Below are 26476 nucleotides of genomic sequence, written 5' to 3' on the forward strand. Positions count from 1 at the left end.
TTGTCCCTTGGGTGGCAGTCTCCTAGTGTGTAAGAAGATCAAGTTTGTATTATCTGAAAGCTGGGTCCAGAATTTCTCCTAAGAGGAAATGATCTTGGTGTAGGAGGGAACCTTGATTAGTCTCCTGGGTGGAAGGTAAGAAGAAGGGAGAAGAGGAAGGAGCTATCCTCTGCAGAGAAGGAGGTCCAAGAGGGGTGGGAGGCCTAGTGAGACCACGACAGGGAAAGTGGTCCCTAAGACGGGGGGGGGGTGGTGAGTGGCAGAGCATGAACTAGATCAGGAATAAGGTCCAACTTGAAGTCATTCAAATGACATTCTATGGTACAAACCCCCTCCCCCTAACCCCCAAATATTCCCTGGAACCCCTCACAAGTCCTCATAAAAGGGGATGGCTTTCAGGTCTGTTCGTTTTTGTTTTGTGTGACTGTCATAATGGAGGAGGGGTCTGCATTCCAGGCATGGATCCATGGGGCCCAGAGCTGAGGGAAAAAAAAAACAAACAAACACAAAACCTCAGGGATCTGGAATGGTCCAAATTCTGAATGAATTCAGCACAAGCAGGACCGTGAGAGGGCAAGCCCGCAGGAATGTGAAGAAATCTTGAGGTTGGTTTTGGTCATCCCTAAACTGAGAGATGGGGCTTCCTGAGAACCTTTCCAAGCCCCAATGGCTGACATCAGGTTAGCTGACATCGAGGCTGACATCGAGGCTAGCGTTGGGCAGGAAGCTCTCTTAATCTTGACTGTGTCTTGGTTTCTCCATCTGTACAACAGTCTGGGTGTGAGTTTTCATCTGCCAAAGCATGGATATGTCTACGTGTGTACACGCATGAGGGCATACGTATGAGGCAGGCCAAGGGCAAGGAGTACCGATGTGACAGTCTCCCAGGCTCTTCCCAGCCCCAGCGGTCCCCCGCTCTCTGGCCTGATGAGTCACCAGTCTCACCTTGGAAACAGCGGGCTGGGCTGGCAGCAAGGTGTCCCTGGTGTGCCTGATTGAGAACCTGTTCTCCCTCTTGGCTCAGCTCCCCTATTTGAAACCCAGATGGCTCCATATGGGGACTGGGGACTATTCAGTTGGCTTCATGGGCTAAGTCTAAAAACCTTCCATCAATTAAAAAAATCTTCCACTAATTCTCCTGCGAAGGATAGAGACAGGAGTCAGCAGGGGGAAAACCAGAAAGGAAAGGAAGGGCAGTGTTGGCAGCCCCACCTACTGAGGCGGCCTCGAGCTGCGGAGGGTCAGGAGGCTCCTTCTAGCAGCAGAAAGCAGAACGACGGCTGAGAAACGCAGGGCTTGGACCAGGAACAAACGCGGTGGGTGTCCGAGGCTGTTTTCAGGGCTGGAGTGAGGCCCGCTGAAGCTCGGAGAGATAAATCGAAGAACCTTTTTGCTTAAGATGGGTTGTCTCCTCCCTCCCACCTCTGGCCTGGGCTTGCGAGGGTCTTTATTCCCAACCACAGGGGCTCTTTTAAGACCCCTGCCCCACGGATGGGTCCAGCTAGTGAAGTCCCTGTATTGATAGGACTGGCATCTGGTGGATGGCCGTCAAACACTGTGCAGTGGACATTTCTTTTCTTGCCCACCAGCTGGTCCCCCTTTGAATGATCATAGTACCCTGATTTTAATTTAGAGATGATGTTGGTCAGGGCTGTGAGAGCCACTCTCTAAGATAGCCCCAGTGATTCTCACCTACAGATACTGACAACCTGTACAGTCCCCTCCCACACTGAACAGGGCTGCTGTCTGTAACCAGTAGGCTACTACAGAAATGGCAGAGAGTGACTCCCAACGTTAGGCCGCACAAAGACACTGACGCTCCAGCCTTGCTTTCTTTTGGATCGCTGACGCTGGTGGAAGCCGGCCACTGTGTGATAAGGACATCCAAGCAGCCCTATGGAGAGAGGTCCACGTGGTGAAAACCCAAGTCCTTTTGCCAACAGCCACCACTAATTTGCCAGCCATGTTCGTGAGCCACCTTGGAAACAAGTCTCCTACCCCAAGAGGCCCTAGGATGACTGTAGTCCCACCTTGCCTACAATTACAAATATTAAAGCCCCTAAGCCAGAACCTTGCAGCTAAGTCACCCCTGAATTCCTGACTCACAGAAACTACATGAGATAATAAATCTTGACTGTTGCTTGCAGCTACTACACTTTGGGATAATTTGCTATAAAGCAACAGATAACAAATACGGGGGTCACAGGAAGTAAGAGAATTCACCCTGAATGGTTCAAAGGAAGACCCTTAATTAAGGACTACCACAGTGTGGGGGAACAGATCATGAGGGCAGCCAAAAGACAGTGTTGTGCCCATGGACTAGTAACGGCAGGAGCTGTTATATAACTCAGAGCAGAGGAGCTAGGGAAGAAATCGTGTCCTCAGAGCTTCACAGGAGTGGGAGACACAGAGGAGGAGTAGCCTTGGAGGAAGGGCATATTTATTTCAAGAGATAGAGCACCAAAGGCAGGCTGAGGGCTGCACCCTGACCTCTCTCTCTCTCCTCTTAGCCTCCAATCTCTTGCCTGTACTCCCCACTGGCTAAAGCCAACCAGAAGCTGAGCACAAGGGACCCTGAGTAATGCTGACCATGGGAACTGCTTCCTAGGGCACAGAGAAGGGGAGAGAATGGAGCCGTTGGAAGAGAGGCAGAGAAAAGAGAAATGCCCCCTCTGAGATTCCTCTGGCCTCACTCTACCTTCAAGTTCTATGAAACTTTCTTTATGTGTGAACCACATGTATAAAGTCAAGAGTCACATGACTTAAACTAAGCCAATCAGTGTGGTCCCCTGGCAATAGTGATTGGTTTAGGCAAGTGCACGTGACCCAAACCAGCCAATCAAAGCTAAGGGGATTGACTTTCAGGGATTCTGTTGGCACTAATGGGGAAAATGAGCTCCCTCTTTTGCTGGACTCGAGTGACAGTGGGATCTGGAAGTAACTGTGCAGAGGCTGAGGGTGGAGCTGGCACGGAAGGAAGCAGTCCCAGCGATGGAGAGAGGGAGAGGCCTCGTCCTGGACTTCACTGTTATCTTTGGGTAAGGACGGTTTTCTATTACTTGCACCAGAAGAGTCCTAAAGACACATTCCCATTTAGACAGCCTTGGTGATCCTCATAGTGGCTCTCTGGGGTAGCATTAACCCCATTTTACAGGTGGAGAAAACGAGGTCCTGTTCTCTTTATCATTTGGCAGCGAGTTCATTTAAACTCATTGGTAAGTCCACTCTACCAGCCTAGGTTTTCAGCATGTATTTCATCTTCACATTGCATGATTTTAGATTTTTGACTTCTGTTTCAGTGGCCTTGCTGTATATAAGCCTGTTACTGAAAGCTGCTTCAAACCCCCTTTAGAAGTAGGTGGCACGCCATTATTAATTTTCATCAAACAAGCAAACAAGTCATGGTGGTTAGGAAGATTTTCCAAAGTCACACATCTTTCAGGGGCACAGTCTCAGACTGGAAGGCAGGACTGAAGCAAGTCCCCTGGCCCTTTCTCATCCCAAATGGGAAATACCCTTTTTTTAGTACTTTTCTTACCCCTCTCTCCCATACTTTCCCTTCTTCCTGCTTCTGCATTGAGCCGATCCTCCCGGGAGGACAGTGGGAAGGCTGGGAGTGGCAGATGTGTGCTCAAGGCTACCCTGATAAGGTAGGGCAATCACTCCATGGTCCCCAGCAAGTTTAGAAAAAAAAGCAGGGGCACCCTTTGGTCTGGTAGGGGAGGTAAGAAAGAAAGCATCTTCTCCTGACTGCTGAGTTAGCCAAAGACCTTGCAGGGCTTGCCGGGACCCGTGAAATCTGGCCTCTGATTTCTCTGACGGTGTCTCCCTTCACTGACTCGGTCCCAGCTACGCTGGCCCCCTTGCACTTCCCACACACTCCAGCTTCTTTGCCTGCTCGGTTATTTTTGATGAGAAATCAGACACACCCTGGGTGCTAGATATTTTTGAATATTCCTTTAAATATGTTTAAGCTTTGTCTGGGGCATGATTAAGTTACTTGAAATGAGTTTGACCCCTTCAAGCTTTGCTTCTAGGCTTTCTTGGGTGGGCCCAGAGCCATCTTTAATCTAGGGTTGACTACTGGGACTACAGCCTCCTGAGTATCTCCCTTTCTGAAATTTTTCACCCTGGTTGATGCGAACACAAACGATTCCTGGCCTTGCAGGAGCTCTGAGGATCCCCCTGCATGTTGATTTCGGCTGGTACTTTCCCTGGTCTCGGGTGGTTTCCTCACTACATCAGCACATGCTGACGAGTCCGCAGCTGAAGACCTGAGGTGGCCCCTCGGAGCTGTCTGCTGCCCTGTCTCTCTTCCCTCCGCTATTCTGCCTGCAAATTCTAGCCTCCTTGGTCTCTCTTAATTCAAAATTTCAACTGTCTCAATTCATGTTGTCAACTTGGTGGACTGCAGGGCTGTGTCTGGGCAATCCTAAGGCTCATGTTCTTTGTGTCCCTTCGCTCAGGGGTCATTCTCCTCTGCTGTCTGTAGTCCGGAGTTGGAAAACTGTTGTTTCCCATGATTTGACTGGTGTTTTAGTTGCTTAAGGCAAGAGCGTAAAGCCAGTCCCTGTTACTCCTCCATCTTGGCCGGAAGTAGAAGCTTCCCTTAACCCCAAGTGCTAGAGACACTGTCAACCGAGGCTTTCACGCTGGCTACCCCCCGGCCTGGATCACTTCTCCCCTAGTCATAACACGGACCTTCTCACCCGTTCTTCAAGTCTTTTCTCATGTACCACCTTCCCAGAGAGGCCTCCTCTGGCCGTGCTGTTTAAAACTTCTCCCTGCTCCCTCTCCACTGGCGCCATTTCCAATTCTCCTTCCCTTCCTGCACATTTCTTTCTTTTTTTCTTCTTAAATAGCACTGCTGCCTTCTCATATACTACATAATTTACTTACTTAATATGCCCATCACTGACTCTCTCTTTGCACTGGGCTGTAAACCCTTTGAAGGAAAGGATTTCTGTTTGTTTGGTTCATGCTGTATTCCTGGCTTCCAGTACGATGCTTGGCCCATTAGTAAGTTCTCAACAATTACTTGTTGAATAAAGGCACGGTTGAGAAGATGATAGTGAAAAAAAATCAACAAAAACACACAACAGCCCATAAGCACAGCTGTGAATGTTGAAAATGTGAGGTGTGTGTGGGAGAGTAGCTAATATCCCTTCTGTGTGAACAGCAGCCTGAGAGGAAATAGCCTGTACACAGTGATGGCTGGTGGTGAGCTCCCAAGATGGCAGGCTCTATTCTGTAGGCATTATGGAGCCATGGAAGGCGATTAATAAGGAACAATGTGGTCAGAGATTATTTAGGAAGAATAATCCGGTGAGTGTAGATGTGAGACTCAGAAGAGATGAGGGGCAGAGGAGAGAGAGGAGAGAGGAGACACTTGGGAGTTCACAGAGTCAGCAGAGCTCAGCAGGTGAAGAGAGGAGTGGAGATGATACCTGTATAGATTTTTCTGTGGCAACATGGCTGGTGTGACAGAGCAAACTGAGGTTCCAAAGGATTCCACCGAGAGTGGTCGGGGAGTAGACAAGAGTGTAAAATGAACATGGGCATTAGAGGTGGTTGATGTTGGGCCCGAAATCTGGACTCTGCCCTTCTCTGGGCACAGCTGTCACTTCCCACCTTGTGAACCTGGGCACAGTTGTCACTTCCCATTGCATGAGCCTGGGAACAGTCGTTACTTCCCACGTCGTGAACCTGGACACAGCTGTTAGTTTGCACCTCATGAGCCTGGGCATAGTCATCACTTCCTACCTTGTGAGCCTAGACACAGTCTTCACTTCCCCTGTTGTGAACCTGGACACAGTTGTCACTCCCACCTTGTAAACCTGGGAACAGTTGTCACTTCACGTTGTGAACCTGGGCCCAGCTGTCCCTTTCCACCTAGTGAGCCTGGACACAGTCATCACTTCCCACCTGTTGAGCCTGGGCACAGTTGTCACTTCCCACCTTGTGAGCCTGCACACAGTCATCAATTCCCATGTTGTGAACTTGGACACAGTTTTCACTTCCTAGCTTGTGAACCTGGACACAGTTGTCACTTCCTACCTCATGAACCTCGGCGCAGTCGTCACCTCCCAGCCCGTGAGCCTGGGCACGCTGCACGGCCTCCTGAACTGGGTTCTTCTCCATAAAATAGTACTAAGCACGTCTGCTCCATAGGCAGGGCTTGCGCCTGGGGAAATTCTATACTTTGGGTGCTTAGTAAATATTGGTTCCTATCTTAAAAAACTTTTCTCTTTCATTACTTCAGAGTCACAAGAGGCGTCAGAGATCGGCGAGCCCCTGCTCTGACTGTGCCAGCCAACATCCTCATCATCCTCCAAGTGAACCGAGGCATGGAGCTCAGCCCCAGCTGAGGCCCACGACTGTCCCTTGGGGGAGCCACGTGACGGTCACTACTTCTCACACAAGCTGGGCTGAGGAGAATGCGCCCCAGGAGAAGACACCAAGCTGTGCATCTCCACAGCCCTTGCTGGGGGGAAATGGGACATGTTGCCCTTATATGGGAGCTTAGAACCTCAGAATACTCTGTTCACGAGAGACTTTAATTCCTAAGACAGCTGTCCAGTGGCTAAGGTCATTAAACTCAGATTACTGAGGCAGCTCCCTATAAGCCAGTTGAAAGAATTACTCGATTTGAGGATGAACAGGGAATTTTTCTGGTACATTTCGGAAAGTACTCTGGAGCTCATACACACCCAGGGACCCTGCCAGATTGCTGAAGGGGAATTGACAGTGGTTCTCTGGATTAACTACCACTACGTAGGGCCTATTAAAGACGCTGTGTGCCTAAGGGAGAATCTGGGTCACTGTTTCATCACATACTATGGGCTTGTAAAAACACTCGTGCCCATGTATTACGTATGTAGATCATACATGGAGAAGCATATACAAAATTCTTCTTTCTTCCTGTTATCACACTAAGGGTCTACTAGAGCCACAGTCTAAAGCTGACCTGTCACAAGTCGTTCACTGTACGTACCGTAAGGTCTCAGACCTCAAGAATTTTTCCGGCTGGCCTACAGCCTCTGATAGGCAATACCCTCTGCGTTTTTTTCTTGCCTACTCAGATGAAATGACATAACATGCCCTCAGTTAACTGGGCCCCAACTAGTGGGGACCCAACCTGCTAGAGTTTGGCATTGAGGACAAAGGAGTTCCTCCAGGCTCAGAAAATTGAGGCTCACAGGAGAGCAGGACGTGTTCAAGGCCTCTGAGGTTTACTTCCATTTTTTTCTCCCTTCCCTGCTCTGTTCACTTCTAAGTGAGAATCAGGATCCATCTAAGATAGAAGGGGACAGAAAGGAGAAGAGTATTAATAATGGCTGAGAGCCTACAGGTGCTGGGAACCGTGCCAGGTAGGCATGTGTCCCTTGGTCCTCATGACAACGTTGTGAGCCAAGTATTTGTATATCCTATTGTACAGATGGGAAAAGTGAGTCCAAGAGCTTATTAGCCAAAGTCCCTTGGCTAGTAAGGGCCAAGACTGGAATAAAGTCAGGTCTTTCAAAGTTAATATGTTTTTTAAGTCTTTCTTAAAAACAAAACAAAACAAAACAAAACAAATACAAAACCAAAATGAGACCTAAAGTAATATATATCCACTGTAGAAAATTTGGAAAAGGAAAAATAAGCAAAGAGAAAGAATTCTACCCAGAGACACCACAGCTGACTCTTTGGAGTACATTCTTCTGGTCTTTATGTATTTAAACATATGCTATCAAAAGTGAGGATTTGCCATGAAAATCTTTGCAATCTGCCTCCTTTTCACTAAACAATATATTACAAACAATTTTCTATGTCATTATATAGTTCTCTGTAACAACTATTTCTAATGGCTGCCAATAATTCTACTGTATAGATGCACCAAAATTTGTTTAGCTCAGTCCAAGCACTGGATGTTTCGGTTATTTCTAGTTTTTCCCCTGCCCGCACCAAGACAAACCATGTTTCCATGAGTGCTCTAATAGGGTCCAAGTCTTGGCTTATAATCACCACTGCGTCTTGAGGAAAACTTCTTAGAGGTATAGTTTTTTTAGGTCAAAACTGATGTCCTACTCCTCTTAGAGGGCAGGGTCCGAATGCTCATTTCTATGAAACATTCTCCTTTCTGCTCCCACTGTCTCTGATTTCCCAACCCTTTTCTGTCTTTTGAGGTCCAGCCCAACTGACTTGACTGGAAGTCTGTACCACTGGGCCAGGAGCAACTTCCAAGGTTAAACCGTGGTGATCAATAGACACGAACCACACATGTCATTTTAAATAACCCAGCAACCATATTTAAAAAGTTAAAAAGAAATGCACAGAATTAATGTCAACGATAAACTTTTTAACCTAATGTACCCACAGTAATATCATTTCAATGGTAATCAATATAAAAATTATTAATGAGATACTGTACATTTTGGGGGGTACTAGGTCTTTGAAATTGGTGTGTTTTACTTCTGCACCTGCCACATCTTCAATGCTCTTGAATGAGGCTAGGGGTGACCCCACGGAGCAGTGCAGGTGTAGAATAAATATGCCTTACTCTTTACCATAATCCCATGAACACAGGGCCTGCTATGAGTGAGTTGATCACTGAAGGAATGAGTGCCGCTCCTCCTAATGGTTCCATGCTATTTCCAGCAGGGAGGGATTCTCTCTACTGTGACCCTCTAGAACCTTGGAATATTCCTCTTAGTGTCTCTCCAAAGTATAAGGGTGCCTGGGTGGCTCAATCGGTTGAGTGTCCTGCTCTTTGTGTTGGCTCAGGTCATGATCTCGGGGTCATGAGGTCGAGCCCCGCATAGGACTCCATGCTCTGTACAGAGTCTGCTCAGGATTCTCTCTCTTGCCTTCTCCCTCTACCCCTCCCTCAACTGGTGCCTGTGCTTGCCCTCTCTCTATCTCTCTCTATCTCACAAAATAAATAAATAAAAACAAAAACCACACAGTCATCAAAAGAAATTAAATCTTGCCATTTGCCACAACGTGGATGGAACTAGAGGGTATTATGCTGGGCAAAATAAGTCAATCAGAGAAAGACAATTATCATATGATCTTTCTGATATGAAGAATTTGAGAGGTAACATGTGGAGTTTTGGGGGTAGGGAAGGAAAAAATCAAACAAGATGGGATTGGAGGGGGAGACAAATCATAAGAGACTCTTACTCTCACAAAACAAACAGAAGGTTGTTGGGGGTAGGGGGTTAGGGAGAGGGTGGCTGGGTTATGGACATTGGGGAGGGTATGAGCTATGGTGAGTGCTGTGAAGTGTATAAACCTGGAGATTCACAGACCTGTACCCCTGAGACTAATAATACATTGTATGTTAATAAAAAATAAAAATAAATAAATAAAAGACAATTAAAAAAAAAACCAACACTAAAGTATATCCAGTCTCCTCTAACACACAGCTATGTAATTACAGGGGTCCCTACTATGATTCAAAGCCAGGACTCAGAGCCCACCCCTGCTGGATGCTTGTAAGGGCCACAGTCCCCAGACTGTGAGATGTTTAACGTACTGGTACTTGGGTGTGTTAGTTAGGGAATGGGAGCTGAGGGGACCATGTTGTCCCTGTCTCCAAGTCTGCCCACAGGGATTGAACCCTGTAGGAAGCTAGGGGGCTTTATTCACAGGGAAACTTGTGGGGCTTAGGACACCACTGCTGAGCTCTGGGCCTCGTTGGTGGTGTGCTGGGAAATGCTCACCTACAAGCTCTCTGATGGGGAGGTGGAGAAATCCTGATGTGTAGCATTCAAGGATTACTGTGGTGTAGATACTCCGGTCATGGCCAATTTCACACTACTAATGTGACATCACAGAACAGGAAGCCGGGAAGACATGCACACAGGTGGCTAACCAGCCGAGACAAGTCAGCTCCCACATAGCACTGAGCCCCGCTGAGCAAGGGGCAGAGCGGCCTTCTTCCCCAGTGAAGACTGAGGCCATGACGGCCCGTGGGGGCCCCAAGGAACAAAGATCTGGCAATAATGTGGTGAGAGGCCTCCACAAGTGGCTTGGAGGCACTGGATGTCGCCAAGGAGCTGTGGCACTGGGCCAAGGAAGGAACAATTTGTGAAGACAGTGAGATGCCCCCAGGGACACAGGGGTTAGACTGGAGGAATGGTGGGCAGTGCTGGGACTTGAGGTCACGCTGTTCAGCAGGTAGGAGCAACTCACCAGGGAGGTTTCCCTGGCAGTGGTATAACCTCATTTGTAGACAGACCCAAGTGGGTTCTGGCCACTTACATTATGTTTGCTTCCCCATGAACTGTGAGCACCTAAAGGCTCAGATCTGATGTGTCCTGCCCACTTGCATTCTTGGTTTTTACCAAGCACACCTTTGGGGTCCTGATCTCTGCATGCATGGAATATTTTTCTGCAGGATCAGGAAGGGTAACTGCAGCATCCAGTCTCCTTGAACCATCATGAAACCATCATGAAAAATTTCAGATTATCCAGATGTTACACTGGGTGGAATACTGTAGAGTCTACAGATGCATTTCTATCATTTACTGTCATAATATTTACAGCGTACATAACTTAAGAGCCATTCACGATGAGAGTCATTCAAAATGAGAAGTAACTACATTGGAAGGACATCCTTGATCACCCCCTCCTTTCTATAATGATTGGCATTTTTTCCTCCTGAAATATGCCTTGACTCCACCTGCTTCTCTCCCTCCCCGCTCACTATAGGTTTAACGTACCAGTGTTCTGCAGGTGCTCATGCTTCTTTCTAATCTGTTCTCTCCACTGCAGCCAGGAGAACCTTCTTGAAAATAGCAATCAGTTCACTCCCTTGCCGGACACCCTTCCACAGGGTCCCACTGGTCCCACTGGTTGCACCCATAGGTGCAACGTGATCTGGCTTCCACCCAATCCCTCTGGCCCACTCCCCAGGCTCATCCTGTCCCACTCTGTTCCAGCCACATTGGATTTCCTTTGCTTTCTCAAAGGTTCCACACCTCCTCTCACCCCAGGGCCTTTGCATTTGCTCTTGCCTTTTCCAGGAATGCCCTTCTGATCCTCTTTGCCTAGTTAGCTCTGATTCATTCTTCACTCTGAACTCAAAGGCATCTCAGGGAAGTCTTGTCTTTTTTCTTTTTTTTCTTTTCTTTTTCCAGAGAAGTCTTTCTGATCCCCAGCCTTGGTCAGACCTCTATTTCTAAGTTCTTAAGACACCCTGTGGCTTTCCTCCGAGCACTTTCCACAATCTATATTCAAAGTTATCCAGATGAGTAGCTGCTTACGATCTGTCTCCCCCCGCCCAAGGACCACATTGGCCTTGCTCAGCACTGTGTCTGTATCACCCCTTCCCCATGCCTCTCACACTGTCAGTGGTAGGAAATATTTACAGAAGGAATGAACGAGCAAAGGGAAACACCCACTTCCTGGTGGTGATGCCAGGTTTTTACACCATGGTGTCATCCCTGATATTAAAAATCCCGCGGCCCAGAAGGGGCTATACAGTTAAATTGGACATACAGTTAAATTTTTCACTATATATCTGATTTCTCCTCTTGTTTAAGCAAAATAATAATAATAACAATAACAAAGTGATACAAGCTGCCACCATGACGCTCATGAAAAAGGTTGGAGTGAGGGGGGCAAAAAACAGAAGCACATTCTGAAGTTGACCTCTGACCCCTCCTCCCCCTCCCCCAACCCCGGTAGAAGATGGATTCATGGCTGCGGCCCAATTTGAGCCATTTCTTTAAAAAGAAAATTCAAGTGAACGGCAAACCTGGGAATCTTGGTGGAGGGGTTGTAGCCATTGAAAGGAGTGACAGCAAGATTACTGTAACTTCTGAGGTGACGTTTTCCAAAAAGGATTTGAAATATCTCACCAAAAACATCTGAAGAAGAAGAATCTATGTGACTGGTTGTGTGGAGTGGCGAATAGCAAAGAGAACTTTGTTATTTCCAGATTAACTAGAATGAGGAGGAGGATGATGAAGATTAAAATTCATTTATCTGGGGACACCTGGGTGGCTCAGTTGGTTAAGCATCTGCCTCTGGCTCAGGTCTTGATTTCGGTATCCTGGTGTCGAGCCTCACTTGAGGCTCCCTGCTCAGTGGGGAGCCTGCTTCTCCATCTTGCTCTGCCTTTCCCCACTGCTGGTGCTCTCATTCTCTCTCTCTCTCTCTCTCAAATAAATAAAAATCTTTAAAAAAATTCATTTATCAGGAATATTTAGTATGTTCTAGAATAAAACTGGGGAACCAAAATAAATAAATCAATGATTATATAAGTGAGTTATGGCTTGATTTCTTCCTTTCCTGGGGACCCCTCAATCCCACACTGCATTTCAGACTTTGTAACACACCTTCCTTAATTCATCTCCAGAGCAACCTGGCAAGGCGCTCTTGGTCACTGGTCGCATTCTGCAGCAGAGAATGCAAAGATTGGAGACTTCCCCAAGGTCACCACTACTAAGACGGAGAGGACAGCAAGCTAACAACCTAGGTCTGCAGACTCCATGTTCAGTGCTCTTTCTGCCACACTGGGCTGCCTCTCCCAGGAAGGTAAACGAGCCACCCAAATGAGATGGTGTCACTTCAGTTTTGCCCGGCATTTTTCACCAATGCTTTCAGAATCATTTTTGCAACCGGAACATTTCTTAAAGGAAGAAAACTAGTTCATCACAGTAATCAAGTCTGTCATAGAGGATGTGTGATGATGTTTGAAAATATAATCCTATGAACATCAGAACTGACAACTCTGAAACATCTCTAGGCTAAATCTGCTAATAACAGTCTTTAGCATTCAGGCTGGCTCTCCCATCAGTTGGTGTGATACATTTCACAGCAGAAATGCCCTAACAAGGAACTTCCTCAAAGAGGAACCAGGGAGAGGACAGATTTTAATGAGACCCGATTCCTGAATAGGTGAAGTGTGAGTGGAGAATAATAGCATGACATGAAACATGTATTTCCATGAATCAGACAAGATGGGGTCTCCCATCAGAAAATGCAGCAAGCACTTTCTAGAGGCCAGGACTTGTATGGAAGAGAAGTCAAGACACCAGGGCCGTCACCTCTGTAGATCTTCCCTAAGAAAATATACTTTGATTAGAATGAAGCCAACACATATGAATTGCAATGACCTCTTCTGGGCCTGCTGATCACCCACTCATTCCTTCTTACCCTTCTATCTACCCACCTGCTCACCTGCACAAAGATGACTTTGTGTGACCACTGACCTGCCCATTCTACCCACCTGCCATCTCTCTATCTATCCATCCATCCATCCACCCATATACTCACCCATTCATCCAACCACCTATCCGTGTATATACCTATCTCTCTATCATCCATTCCGGTATCCATCCACCTACCCACACACCCATCCATCTCTTCACCCATCCACGCAACCTTCCAACTGTCTACTTGCCCGTCACCCCTCCACCCACCCACTCCACCCATCCAACCAGCTAACTAGTCTTTCCTGTATGTCTACTATGTATAAAGCCCTGAGGAAATGTCGAGGAAGTGGGGGACAGGCGGTGATAAAAATCTCGGACATATTTGCCCACTGCCCATGAGATCATGACCATGGAGACTCCAGTAGAGGTCAGACTGTGAGCTGGCAACTGAGAACTCCCTCAAGGAGGGGGCAGGAGAAGGCTCCATGTAAAGCTAACCAAGTACTAGGAGTCAAGATGATGGCACAACCAGGACAAGGGCAGGGATTTCCCCAGGGTGCTGCCTGGGCCCCAGGGCCAAGTTCCAATATCTGCCATAGGCAGACCCAAAGCAGCCTGGCTCTTGTCTGCTTAATAGACACCCATCCCCTTGGCCAAACACCACTGGTTTGTTTTTGTTTTTGTTTTTAATGAAGAACACACAGAATGTGGTGAAAGGGCATGAAACAAAAAGGCTATTAGTCCTCCTCCAAAATCTCAAGTGTAAAAGTACAGTATTATTTGTTGCTTTGGTGACTAGATGGGCCGTCCAAGATGACCACTGTTCTGCTGTTGGTTTCTCTCTCTCTCCTACTCTTTTGGGGTTCATTTTTTCACCTTTGAAGAAGACAACCAAAGTGCCTTCCCAGGTAAAGCCAAAGCAGGAAGAAACCCCCATGATACGTGTATCCCCTCAGTGATTTTGGCAGCCTCTGTGTACCATCTGTGTTTTTCTTTACTAAATACCTGCCTCTTACAAAACCCAAAAAAGAAACCCTGTCTTGCTACCTCAAGTGCTAGTTATATTTTTATTGTACACATTAAAATCAAACACGGCTATTAAAATAAAGACTGTAGGTCTGGGTCCCAGCTCAGATTGTGCCCTCTCCTACCTCTGGGGTGCTGTGCTTGGACCTGCCATCATGGCTGCACTCCTCCCTCCCCCCCTGCCTGCGGTGGGACTGACCTGGTGGGGCTGACCTGAGGCCCAGGCTAGCTTCCCTGTTAGGGCTTTGCTTCATCTTTGTTCCTGCAGAAATCTATTTGCTTATTTTTTTAATAAACGAGGAGGGTTAATAGAGAAGTCTTTGAAGGAGCAAGTTTTTTTGTTTTTTGTTTTTTTTTTGAAAGGGAGAGAGAGCACTGGAGAGCCAGTGGGGGAGGGGCAGAGAGAGAATCTCAAGCAGGCTCCACACTCAGCGCGAAGCCCAAAGCCCAAGATCATGACCTGCGCTGAAATCAAAAGCCTGATGCTTAATGACTGGGCCACCCAGAGGTCCCCCTCCAAGGAATAAATTTGAAAGAAAAAAAAAGTAATATTAAATGTAATCTTAATGTTAATACAAATGTTAACTGAGAAGCTACAATTTTGGGCTTCTCTGTAAAATCTCTTCTGGAAAACAAGTTGGAAAACCAGATTGATAAATGGCTTTGTACGCGAAGACTATGAACACCCATAAATCACATAGTTAGTTGTGTGGTGTGTGTGTGTGTGTGTGTGAAGTCCGTGTGAAAGCATTTGCTTGTGAGCATAGGACTGTGAGAATGGGAATTCCCAAAGATGGTGAGCACTGCCAGAATGTAGCCGGAGCAGTGATGCGGGGACCCGCCAACCCCCTGTACCTCCCATAAAGTGTATCACAGGTATTTGGGGATCTAGAGGACTGTGTGCAGCTAGTATCTGGACACGCCCTTCCTTATTATTCCTGTGCTAATTTAGCTTCCCCTTCAGTCCCCCACCCTACATGCATAAACCGCTTTAATCCTCACAACCCTCTGCAGTAGACCCTGTTGTAATCTGGAGGGTATCCCAGGGGAGCTCTGATCAACTCTCTGCTTCATGGCAGAAGCAACACCCTCCAGCTCCCGAGAATATTGGCGATGGAGGGTCCCAGCTAGGACTTCTGGGAATTACCTTCCACCATGGGGAACCTCACTGCCAACGGAGGCGCCCCTCCCATGGCCAGTCATTGGCAGATGGGAAGATACAAAGGCCCGGGCTCCATGCCTCGCTGTGGATACCTGGAGGGCTATCCCAGCTCCAGTGCACTCCCAGCATCCACTGTAGCCTCAATTGCAACCATATTTCGGATCAGCTTCTTGCTCTGCCCCAAGCTGCCGCCTTCATTCCCTTACAGTGCATTTCCCGGGTCCACCCTCCCCTATACCTGCCACACCGAGCGTTCTGGCTCAGAGCCTATTTACAGGGAGCCCAATCTAAGGCATTATCCCCATTTTACAGACAGGAAAACTGAGGTGCAAAGATACTGAGCACTTGCCCAGGTTTATCTGACTAGCAAGTGGAGCCAAGATGTGAACCAAGGAAGTGTCTCCAGAGTCGGTGATCCTAAGCATTTCACACTATTGATGGCAAAGGTGGGCATACCCACTCCCCACTCCACACCACCTTCCACAGTTTATAGTACCCTGACCAGACTCCAGGCCTAGCAACTGAGTAACTTGCTAATTACTGTTTGTTAATTGAAGATTTATTGATTTATTTGAGAGAAAGAGAGCATGTGCATGTACATGAGCAGGGAGATGGGGAGAGGGAGAGAGAAACTTAAGCAGGCTCCATGCCCAGTATGGAGCCCAATGTAGGGCTCCATCTCAGGACCCTAAGATCATGATCTGAGCTGAAACCAAGAGTCAGCTGCTCAACTGACCGCACCACCCCGGCAATTTAAATCATTATGATTTAAATAATTCTTGTTTAAACCAGAATTCTAGGAAGCTTGAATTTCATTGAGAAAGAAAGGGGGTGCTGGGGGTTGCAGTTCCAGGAGAAGATGGATCTTCCCAGCTCCCTCTGCCCCCTGACATGGGGCTGGCCTCACACAAGGTCATATCCATGTGTGTATGAGTCACCGCTGCTCCCGCACACACGGACGAGGCTGGCATCCATCAGCGTTTAAAGCTGTGTGTCTTGTCAGCTGAGATTTCTGTCAGCTGTCCTCCCCTGATGGCAGAAGACTTCCCTCCCCCTTAGCAAGTGCACAGGCTAACATACCTTGACACACACTCAGGGGGCAGGGGAGAGGGTGGTACTCTGGCCTCATGCAAGGAGAAATGCATGGGATGTGCTATGGGGCTCTCCAGAGTACTTTTCACACAGTGTCTTGGTCTATCTTTATCCGAGTGTTTTCCCTGGTAGCGGGGATGTCACTCCTATTTAACTGTATTGTAGTTTAAACTTTAATTGTTCACCTTAAAAATTCTTCTCTCTGTATTCTCACCATCTTAAAATGTACGTTCTTAAATTTATGTATGAGACTCTTGCTAGGCTAATGACTATTTGGTTAGCAGGAGCTTGCAAATAATTTTCCTCTAAAATTAATTAGCAGACTACTTCTATCTTTACAAATACTTTTCGATACAAATAATAAATAAATAAAAACAGCTTTCCCATAATAAATAAAAGTTCTAAAAGAACTGCACTGGAGTGCCCAGATGCCTCGCTCAGCAAAGCCTCTGATTCTTGCTTTCAGCTCAGAGGGTGACCTCGTGGTCATGAGATCAAGCTTCACGTTGGGCTCCACGCTCTGCATGGGATCTACTTCCGAGTCTCTCTCCCACTTGCTCTCTCTCTCATGTCAATAAATAAATAAAATCTTTAAAAAAACACGATTGCCCCTAATGGGGGTTTAGTGTTTAATGGGTACAGACATTCAGTCTGGGAAGACAAGCAAGCTGTGGAGATGGCTGCACAGAAGGTGACTGCTTCGGGCCCCTGGGCTCTGCACTGGAGAGTGGTTAAAATGGTAAGTTGTATGTAGATTTTGGCATAATAAAAAAAGAAAGATGGGGTTAAAATGCTGAGGACCACTGTCATAGGAAAAGCTTTAGAATGTGAGGGAGCAAAACAAACAGCTGTAAAAGAATTAAAAAAAAAAAAAGATCCCAGCCGAGTGTGAAGGTGGGCCTGTCTGAATGATAACGTTCTAGATGACTTTGATTTTTCTTTTTGGGGCTTGTCTGTACTTTTTACATTTTATTTCTGATCATGCATTATTTTTGTAATCTGAAAAGGAAACGTCAGGTCATTTTTGAACACGTGAATGAGAAGAAGATGGGGTTGCACCATGGGTTTACAACATGGGGTTGCAAATTCCCTCGCTCCCCCAGTCAGGGAAGAAGTGAGTAAAATGGAAAGAGCTGCTTCTGGCACTGGCTGGCCACACTGAGAGGGACAGAACTTCCCTCCAGGAGCAGCTTCCTGCCTAGGGATGAAGGGACAGGGGCCTGGTTCCAGCCTTGCCTCGAGCTGGGACCACAGACTCCTCACCTGGATGGTGGGAGGTGAGACGTGCTGGTCTCCCTTTAGCTCTGTCCTTCTCCGGCAGGAATTCTTTTGCCCCCTAATGGAGGACGGCTCATCTAGGTGTAGGATAGGGGTTAATTGCCGAGGGTCAAAAATTCGCTAGCCTGTGTCTTGTGTCCAACCTTTGGTAAATTCTTTAACCTCTGGGTTTTCTCACCTGCCAAATGTTGGTAAAACAGTCTCCATTCTGTGGGGTTGTATTCGTTTGCTAGGGGCTACCTTAACAAATTATCACAAACTGGGTGGTTTAAACAAGCCAACTGTAATGTCTCACAGTTGAAAGTCCAAGATCAAGGTGTCGGCAGGGCTGGTTCCTTCTGAGGGCTGCGGGGTAGAGTCGGTTCCTTCCTCTCTTCCTAGCTTCTGGGTGGCTGGTAATCATTGGTGTTCCTCGGCTTGTAGAAGCAGCACCCTCTCCCTGCCTTCATCTGCACGTGGGGGTTCTCCCCGTGTGTGGGTCTGTCTCCAACTTTCCTCTTTTTATAAGGCCGCTAGTTAAACTGGATTACCCTATTCCAGTAGGACCTCATCTTAACTAATTACATCTGCAATGACCCTATTTCCAAATAAGCTCACATTCCAAGGCTCTTCCGGTTAGGAGTTCAAATATGGACTTTTGGAGGGAAACATTTCAACCCATCTCTGGAGTTATAAGTATCAGATGAGATAATACATTTAAGAGCATAGCACCCAGCATGTAGTTAGCATTCAAAACTACAGCCATTCCCAGGTTCATGACGCTTGCCATTAGAGTAACTGTTACCATAACCACCTTGCCACCGGCTCCTTCCTTTGTTTCTCACAGAGACCTGGACGGTATCTGTACCAAGGGCTTCTGTTGAAGCTCTCATGAGACAATACACGCCCCCACACGGCTTTTCATAAGGAAACAGCGATTTTTTTCCCTGACTCGAGAAAGTCGAACTTGCAAGCTTTGGAAGGCTAGGCATCAATTGAAACAAATTGCTAAACCACATTATTTTGATCTTTCAAATTTATCTGACAGCAGAAGGAGTAGGTTTCTTTCCTGTGCTGTACGTTATCTGCAGTCATTTGTAATTGTGTTTAAAGAAACAGGGGGGAGGGCCGCCAAGCGGTGCCTAGGAACACAAGATTTGGAGACACCTGCCTTTAGAATCAGAAGAACTAGGATGTGATTCTGAACGAGGCTCACTAGTAACACCACGGGGAGCCCAGCTAAGCCGCTCTGCCACACTGATCTACAATTTCTTCATTCATTCAATCAACAAACCTGTGTTTCAAGGACTAAGAGCCAGTATTACACACAGCACCTGAGGTACAGAGAGAACTATGGGCCCCTGTCCCAGTCAAGGGGCTCCGAGGCCCACTGTCCGCTGGGAAGGGGCAGATGGACACATATACAACCCAGGCCAGGCAGGGAGCCCACAGCATCCTCCGCTGTGAACCTGGGGGGAGTGGTTCCCGCTTCCCTCCCACATATCGCACGAGGTGGTTTGGAGAGTGAATTCCTCGGGAGCAGACCTTCCACATTGCTCCTCCTGCTTGGCCCAGCCCTGGCTTACAGAAGTCGCTGGCAATGCTGGCAGAATGAAGGGAGCACCTAAATGGTGAAGAACATGGGCTTCTGAGTTAGCCAGATCCGGCAGTTCTGAATAAACTCATCACTTGCTGCCTGTAGGAGGCTGGGCACATCATTCATCTTTGCTCAGCCTGCTTAAAAAAAATAAATAAATCTATGACATGGTCGTTAATTATCAAAATCCTTCATTCATTAAACGAAGATTGATCAGGTACCTAGCAGGTCCCCCCGGCACCCAGCTTTATGTCTTAGGGGAGGCACCATGGTGGGGTAAATGTGGCGAGGCAGAATGAGGGGGGGGGAGCTGGGATTTGAAATAGGGTGCGGGCGAGGCCTCCCTGACAAGGAGACATATGGGCAGGTTGGGACGGAGGTAAGAGGGCCGGACACAGCTCACTGACGGAGGCTTCAGGGCACGTGGAATGACCCATCCCCCACGTGGTGGCTGTTGGAAGCACCACATTGAACAACAACTGTACAGCACTTAGGGTGCAGACGGGGAGGCAGTGGGAGCTCACTGATTGAGAGCTATTCTTACTTAGTGTTATGTTAATAAATGGAACTGCATGGAACAGTAAAGGAGACAGAGACTATAAATGTCCTCTGTGCCCAAGGGCTGTCACACGGTGAATATTATTATTATTATTATAATAGTTGTTTGTTGCCAGCAATTACCTCTAGGAAATACTCCTGACATTCTGACGTCACAGAGGACCCATCAGCAACCCCCTTACATCCTCAGGTCCTACCTAGGACTTGAGCCCCAGAGAGACAGGGATGGGAGAGATGAGGGAGCCGGGGAGAGGGTGGGTTTCTCTCCTGCTTCTCTCCTGCCTCAGGAGCCCGGGTCCCCAGCCCCACACTCGCACGCTGGGGAGATTCCCACACCCTGTGTGAAACACTGATGCCAGCCATCACAGCAAGAATTGGGGGATCATTATTAGCAGATTCAACGACTATAGATCCTGTTAATACTTCTCTTGTCAGTTCTGATTATTTATTGGGCAGAGAAAGTCTTTTTAGTTTCTAGAAGCCCGGAAGGCAGCAGAGTGGGAGAGTGTGACTGGATTTCTCAATCATGTGTGGATTCTATCCAACAAAGTTAACTCAAGGTTACCAGTGGTGAAGAGCTTCTACAAGCTGTGAAGTGTTGGGTGCAGAACTGTGTGACCAGAGGCACGAAGAGCTGTGGTCCCTGTAAATCTGGGAGCTGCTAATTCATCAGAGGAGCCAAGCATGGCTCTCCCACTGGCTGACAGCAGCAGGCAGGAGCAGGAGCAAAACACCACTGAGTATACTCAGGGAGAAGAGTCCAGAACCCTCTCCCCAGTGTGAAGGAGGCAATGCGGGAGGGTTGCTGTTAAACTGAGATGCAGAGATGACAATTAGGTTTTAGGAAAAATTCCCTCTTGAGAATGTTTACATTTCCCATAAAGATACCTGGGTGTGAGTTGGGTCCCCCAGAAGCTCTAGAAGCCCAGGACAAGGAATTGTGTACAAGTGATTTTCTAAAAGATGTGTTCTCAGGAGAAACATGTAAGGCAGAGGGGAGTGAGAAAAGGCCAAGATGTGGTTTCAGGGGAGGGCCAGCCTCAGCCTAGTCCTACGGGGAGTTCTGGAGCGTGAGTAGCACTGGCGTCATAGGACCCCACCAACCAAGGTCGCTGCGGGCCTCTGGGCTCAGGTGTAGGTCCCAGGCACCTCCAATCACCCAAGGAGTGAGCCATCCACAGGGACACCTGCACGGCTAGGGGCTGGGCAGACCTGACCAAAGTCCTGAAAGAGATCCCAGGAGATCCCGCTGGGACACGACAGCACCTGCTGTAGCTAGCTTTTGCGTGTAATGCTGAGTGCTGATTTTTGAGGCAGCAGGAGTTTGAGCCAGACTAAAGGGAAGAACAGAAGGGGGGTGGTCTGTGAGAAAAAGCCTTCCACTTTTAAGGTAAGTGTCAAATCCCCAAGTGAATGGCAGCAGGGGGAAAAATGGAACATGTTCTGGCTTATAGGCAAGGTTGACTCTGTTCTGTTTTCATATTAAACCGCTACAATCTTAATACAAGTTAATGGATTTGTTTATTATTCAGACAATTAAATGAGATAGCATATGTGAAAGAGACTGGCACTCAGTAGGTTTAGAATGACTGTCCTGCTGGACTGGATTCTGAAGATGGCTTGATTAGACCCACATACATAAACTCTGTTCTTTGGAAAGTCACCATGGTGAAAGGGGTCGTAATAATAACAGAAATAATGATGATGCAGTTTGGGGACCTAAACACCAATCATTGCTTACAGTCTCAACCCTATGAAGGAGGTTACATTTCCCTCCATAGAGGAGAGGTAAATAGTCTCCCAGAGGTCACACAGCTCTAAGGGGTGGACTGTGGCCTCCTTTTGTCCAACTTTACAAATTTGCATTTCCTGTTGTAATTTATCCCTACCATGCCCCAGGCCATGATACATTTTATCTGAGTTGGGGGGAGGGGGTCTTCACCAAGTTCTCAAATCAGCTCCTCAGTCAAGTTTGTGTCTGATGTAATTCCCCTGGAAATCCCAGAGTCTGGGATGGGGCAGAGACAGGAGGGATGCGGGTCGGCTGTGGCTCCTGGGAATGGCCAAGAGAGGCTCATGAAAGGAAGGCCCTAAAATAGGAAGCTTGAGTGGCATCAGGGAACTAGCGCGAGGTCACTGGGACAAGTCCCATTTTCTAGGACGCCTAGTAGACGCATCACAGTCAGACTGTCACAGAGCTTCTGACAAGTTCCTAGTGATGGCCTCGAGTAAAAAATCGAGAAACAGCCAGAATCCTCAAAGTCCAGGGGATGGTGGAATGACCAGTCCCCAAAGGGGTCAGATCTAGGACTTGGCGAGTTCTCTCTACTCTTGGCTAGCCTTCCTAGTGCTCTGTTTCTTATCTCACTCAAATTCAACCTGAAATGCTGATACCAGATATAAATCACAAATGGGTGGCTGGTGTAAAGCCTGCAGGTTAACATGTCTTAGAGAATAAGACCAGGAGCCCGAAAGATCAGACAGGCAGGTTCTAGCAAGATGATGTTTAAGTAATTCGTGTGAGTGTGTATGTGTACGTGCGGTATGAAGTTCCCTAATTGGATAAAAAAAAATCCACCACACAACTTCGGCATCCTGGTAGGATGAGGCAGCAGGGTGTGTGACATAAAAGGGGGTTTCATATAACACCTCCCGGGCACGAGGATCTCACTGGCTTCCCCTAACGACCTACAGTCATGGGAATTCCAACCAAACTGAGTTTACTCTATGGCACCGTCTTTTCAAGTAAGACATGGGCAGGGGGAGCAACCGTGACAGCATTTGAGTCTTAGTGGAGAGATTTTTTTTTTTTAAAACAAATCTTGGGTAACAACTTGAAGAGACACACCAGCAAAGGATAGATTACTGTTCACCAGCAGCAAAGCCAAAGAGATCAGTGAACTCAGCAAATCACCATCTGCTGTTCTTCGTCACCTCCTTGGGGTGATCAGTTAGAGAAACTGCCATTAGAGGTGATAGGGCCCTAAGCTGAGATGGCTGATCTCCCCCGACACAAGCTACACTGCAATGTCCACACTCACAGCCGGTTGAGAGGCTGGGCAGACGATGAAGAGTGGGGCTATTATTTGGAGTCATTTCTACAATAGGTTTGTCCATGGGGAGTGAGGAAGCAATCCCAGGAAATGCTGTAGAAAGAACGGGCCCTTTTCTTATAATCAAAGATATTTCCCAGCAGCCTCTTTCAAGTTCTCCATGTGCCGAATGCTCTTGGAAGCCTCATAGCCCCCATGCAAATCTCGTGCAGACCCTCAGTAGTTTTCCAGGATAAATGCACGTATTATGTTTTCATAATAGGGTACAGTGAGACTATATTAATTTAGTTTCCATCCTAGGCACCATGAAGTAAATACGGTGTCATTTTAAGAGACAAATCAGAAGGAACATTTACTAAAGGGGGTATACTGTGAATGAGAGCCATCATATATTAGGGTGACAAGTCTCAAGAATTTGTCCACTTGAGATCTGGTATGTCATCCGTGTTTTAGGAGACTGGAAAAAATTAAAAACTGATCACCTGGGGCGTCTGGGCAGCTCATTTGGTTAAGCGTCTGCCTTTGACTCAGGTCATGATCTCAGGGTCCTGGGATTGAGCCCCGTGTTGGGCTCCCTGCTCAGTGGGAAGTCTGCTTCTCTGTCTGCCCCTTCCCCTGATCATGCTCTCTCTCTCTTTCTCTCTTTCAAATAAATAAATAAAATCTTTAAGAAAATGATCACCCAAAGAAAATGAAGGTTTTGATTTTTACTTGGATACTTAGCACATGTTCCCAAGCATGTCTTAAAATATTATGGGTATAAGCCGGTCAATGAACTCAGTGAATCCTTGGTAGAAACACCTAATTAGAGCGAGTCTGTTCAATCTCAGTACATCACCGTCAGTCCTAGGCATGCACGGAGGGGCCTGGCTTTGCACCCTCACTACCCAACACGTGGCACACGTTGAGAACACACAGCACGGGCACCTAGTAATTATCCATACACGGACTTTCACTACTGAACTGCAGGGAAATTGAGGGCAGCCTTCTGGTCTTTACTCCCATAAGCTGAATGGAACCCTCCCTCCAAGGGCCTTGGATAGACCTTGGCTAGTGACCAGCAATTATTCATCTACTTGTCTATATTCCACACTGGGCTGGACGTTCGTAAGGAAGAGGCCACACCGTAGTCCTTTCCATGCTTCCAGCTCCCAGCACCCAGCCCTGGGGCTGCCAAAGGAGTGAATAAACGTAGGAACAAATACATCTCTGATAGGTTAAAAATCAAAAAGTGTAAAAAAAAAAAAGTCAAAATTGTGCGCAGACGCATGTGTAGTGGCGGGGGTGGGGGGTGGGGAGGGTTGGCGCAGGGAGGGGGTTGGGGAGCACATCTATCATAGCTCCAAGCAATTCTCAGGGTTACTATCTGAGAATCACCAGGACGACGTGTCAATAATGTGAATTCCTTGGTCTACCACAAAGCCATTGGATCAGAAGTTCTGGGTGGGGCTGGGGAATCAGAACTTTGAACGCAGTGCCCTGGGAGCTTCTCATACATCTAGAAGGTTAGGAATGTTGCCCTAGAGAAACGTTCTGGGATTGTTTCTGGGATGAGCTGGGATTGTTAGAATGCCCGGGGATTTTGATACTTAAATAGCCAACTCCAGCCTGAGTTTCTGTGTACACATCTGGCAGAAGAGGGGTTTTCATGTGGGGAAGTGTTCTGAGATTTGCCGACCATAGAGAGGTAGGAGGTAATAATAACAGGGCCAAAGCTCAGAACAGCACACTCAGGGAATCAGAGGCAGACAGGATCCCCCAGGCCTTCAGGGTACAGGTGGGAAACAAAATCCCCCTCCCAGTGTTTCTGAGAAGGGTAGCTGGAGGAAAGCTCCTAAGAAGGTAAAACAGAGCTGGGCCCCGAGCTAATGCCAGTGTCCCAATCTAGGATGCGCGAAAGAAATGGAAGAAACCTCTTCTTTAGCATGCCAACCGGGAACCACAGGCCCAGCTCCCAGACCAGAGTGTGCACATGGAATCAATTGAAATTGAGTCACGGATATAATTAATTTAATGTGTTTAAACGATTTTCCGTATAGTAAACACGCTGAATGAGGGTGACCCAGAATAAAGTGCTTGCCTGAGAGTGGAAAAATGGACACGGTGTGTGCTGTATAATGAAAACCCTTCAGCAAATAGAAAATGCGGCAATTTATTTCTACCTCCCATTCCTTTCCTTTCCAACTCTTTATTTATGGCTGAACTTGGCCTTCTGTGGTCTCCTTGGACCACAGAGACACTTTTTATTTTGTCAGAAGATGTCCTTTCTTCTCTGATCAGAAGACCATTTTAATGAAACCTGTCTGCAGCCCAGTGACAAGCACATATTAATATGTGACAAAGGGGATCAGCGGGAAGGGGAAAGAAGTACAGAAATGTTTCACTGCTGTAATCCCTTTCTCCAGGAAAGGGGAACGGGCATGATGAGAAGGGAAGGAAGGTGACACGGGGTGTGGTGGGGACAAGCGCGCAGCGGAACCACCCTCCTGGCTCTGCCCAAAGTCCCTCCAGGGGACTTGGCACACTCTCTCTCTGGACCTCACATACTCATCTACAACCGGAGGGGGTTAAACCTGAGGATTTTAACCAACTGAGCCACCCAGGCGTCCCGCTAAACCTGAGGATTTTAAAGAGCGCTTCCAATCCTGATGTTCGCGGGGTTATGAATTACAAACCGGAGTGGACATACATACATGTCAAGCAATTTCTCATTAAAAAGAAACTCATCTTCAAGCTCTGCCAAGTGTTCACGTGGTCTTATCTAATTGCTCATCGAGTGTGGATTCGGTATTATTTGGCTTAGATGAAAGGGAGCCCTTGGAAGTGGTTATAAATGATCTCCCACTAATAGAAACATGGGGCATCTGGGCAAAATGCCGACTGCTGGGATGAGGAGGGCCACAGAATGCGTCCTAGACTCTGTAGCTCTCTATCCAGAGATCTGGCTGAAGATACTATGGATTCCTTCCATTAGATAAGACACAAAGCGTGGCAAGATGACCCGGAGAGGTGTACCCACTTTTTCGGACAGCTCTGCCACAGTGGTCCTGGGGTAGAACAGGTGAGTCCCACCATCCCTGAGGCTCAGTCTATGTTTATACCAGAAGAGAGAGGAGCTCTGGGGTGCCCATGGTGGGGGTGGGGGTGGGGGTGGGGGTGGGGGCGAGGTCTCAGGGATTGCTGGAAAGGAGGCCAAACAAACAAGGCCCTGGGCTCCTCCTCTTTCCCACTGAGAGGTTTCTCTCTAATCTGTATTACATACCAGCACCACATGAGATTTTATAAGAGTTTCTGAGGATAAACACTTTTTTTTCTTTTTTTGAAATCACATTCTCAAAAGCTGTTCAAGTTCACCGTCTGAATGCAGGCCGTGCTATAAACAAGGCTATTGCCCATAACTATTCAGAGCCTTGATGTCTGAACTGTGGGAGCAGAGCCCAAGAGTTGTCGGGTCAAGAGTGGCTCTAGTCCGGGGTGTTGGTAGCTGCCTCCCCACCCCAGAAGCATTGCTCAAACTGCAGTGCCCATCAGCACCCCCTGGAGGTTCTGTTAAACCACAGGGGCCGGGCCCTTACCACAGACT

At 47.5% G+C, this 26476-nt stretch overlaps 1 protein-coding gene and 1 pseudogene across 1 annotated transcript in view; one reads left to right on the plus strand and one right to left on the minus strand.

Moving 5' to 3' along the window:
• GABBR2 (gamma-aminobutyric acid type B receptor subunit 2) overlaps nt 1-26476 on the minus strand; it is a 339969-nt gene that overhangs the window by 104255 nt on the left and 209238 nt on the right. The window lies entirely within an intron of this gene.
• LOC106005341 lies at nt 667-11965 on the plus strand (annotated as a pseudogene).

Source organism: Mustela putorius, unplaced genomic scaffold (assembly GCF_011764305.1).
Source record: "Mustela putorius furo isolate JIRA1106 unplaced genomic scaffold, ASM1176430v1.1 tig00000580_pilon_pilon_pilon, whole genome shotgun sequence".
NCBI lineage: Eukaryota > Metazoa > Chordata > Mammalia > Carnivora > Mustelidae > Mustela > Mustela putorius.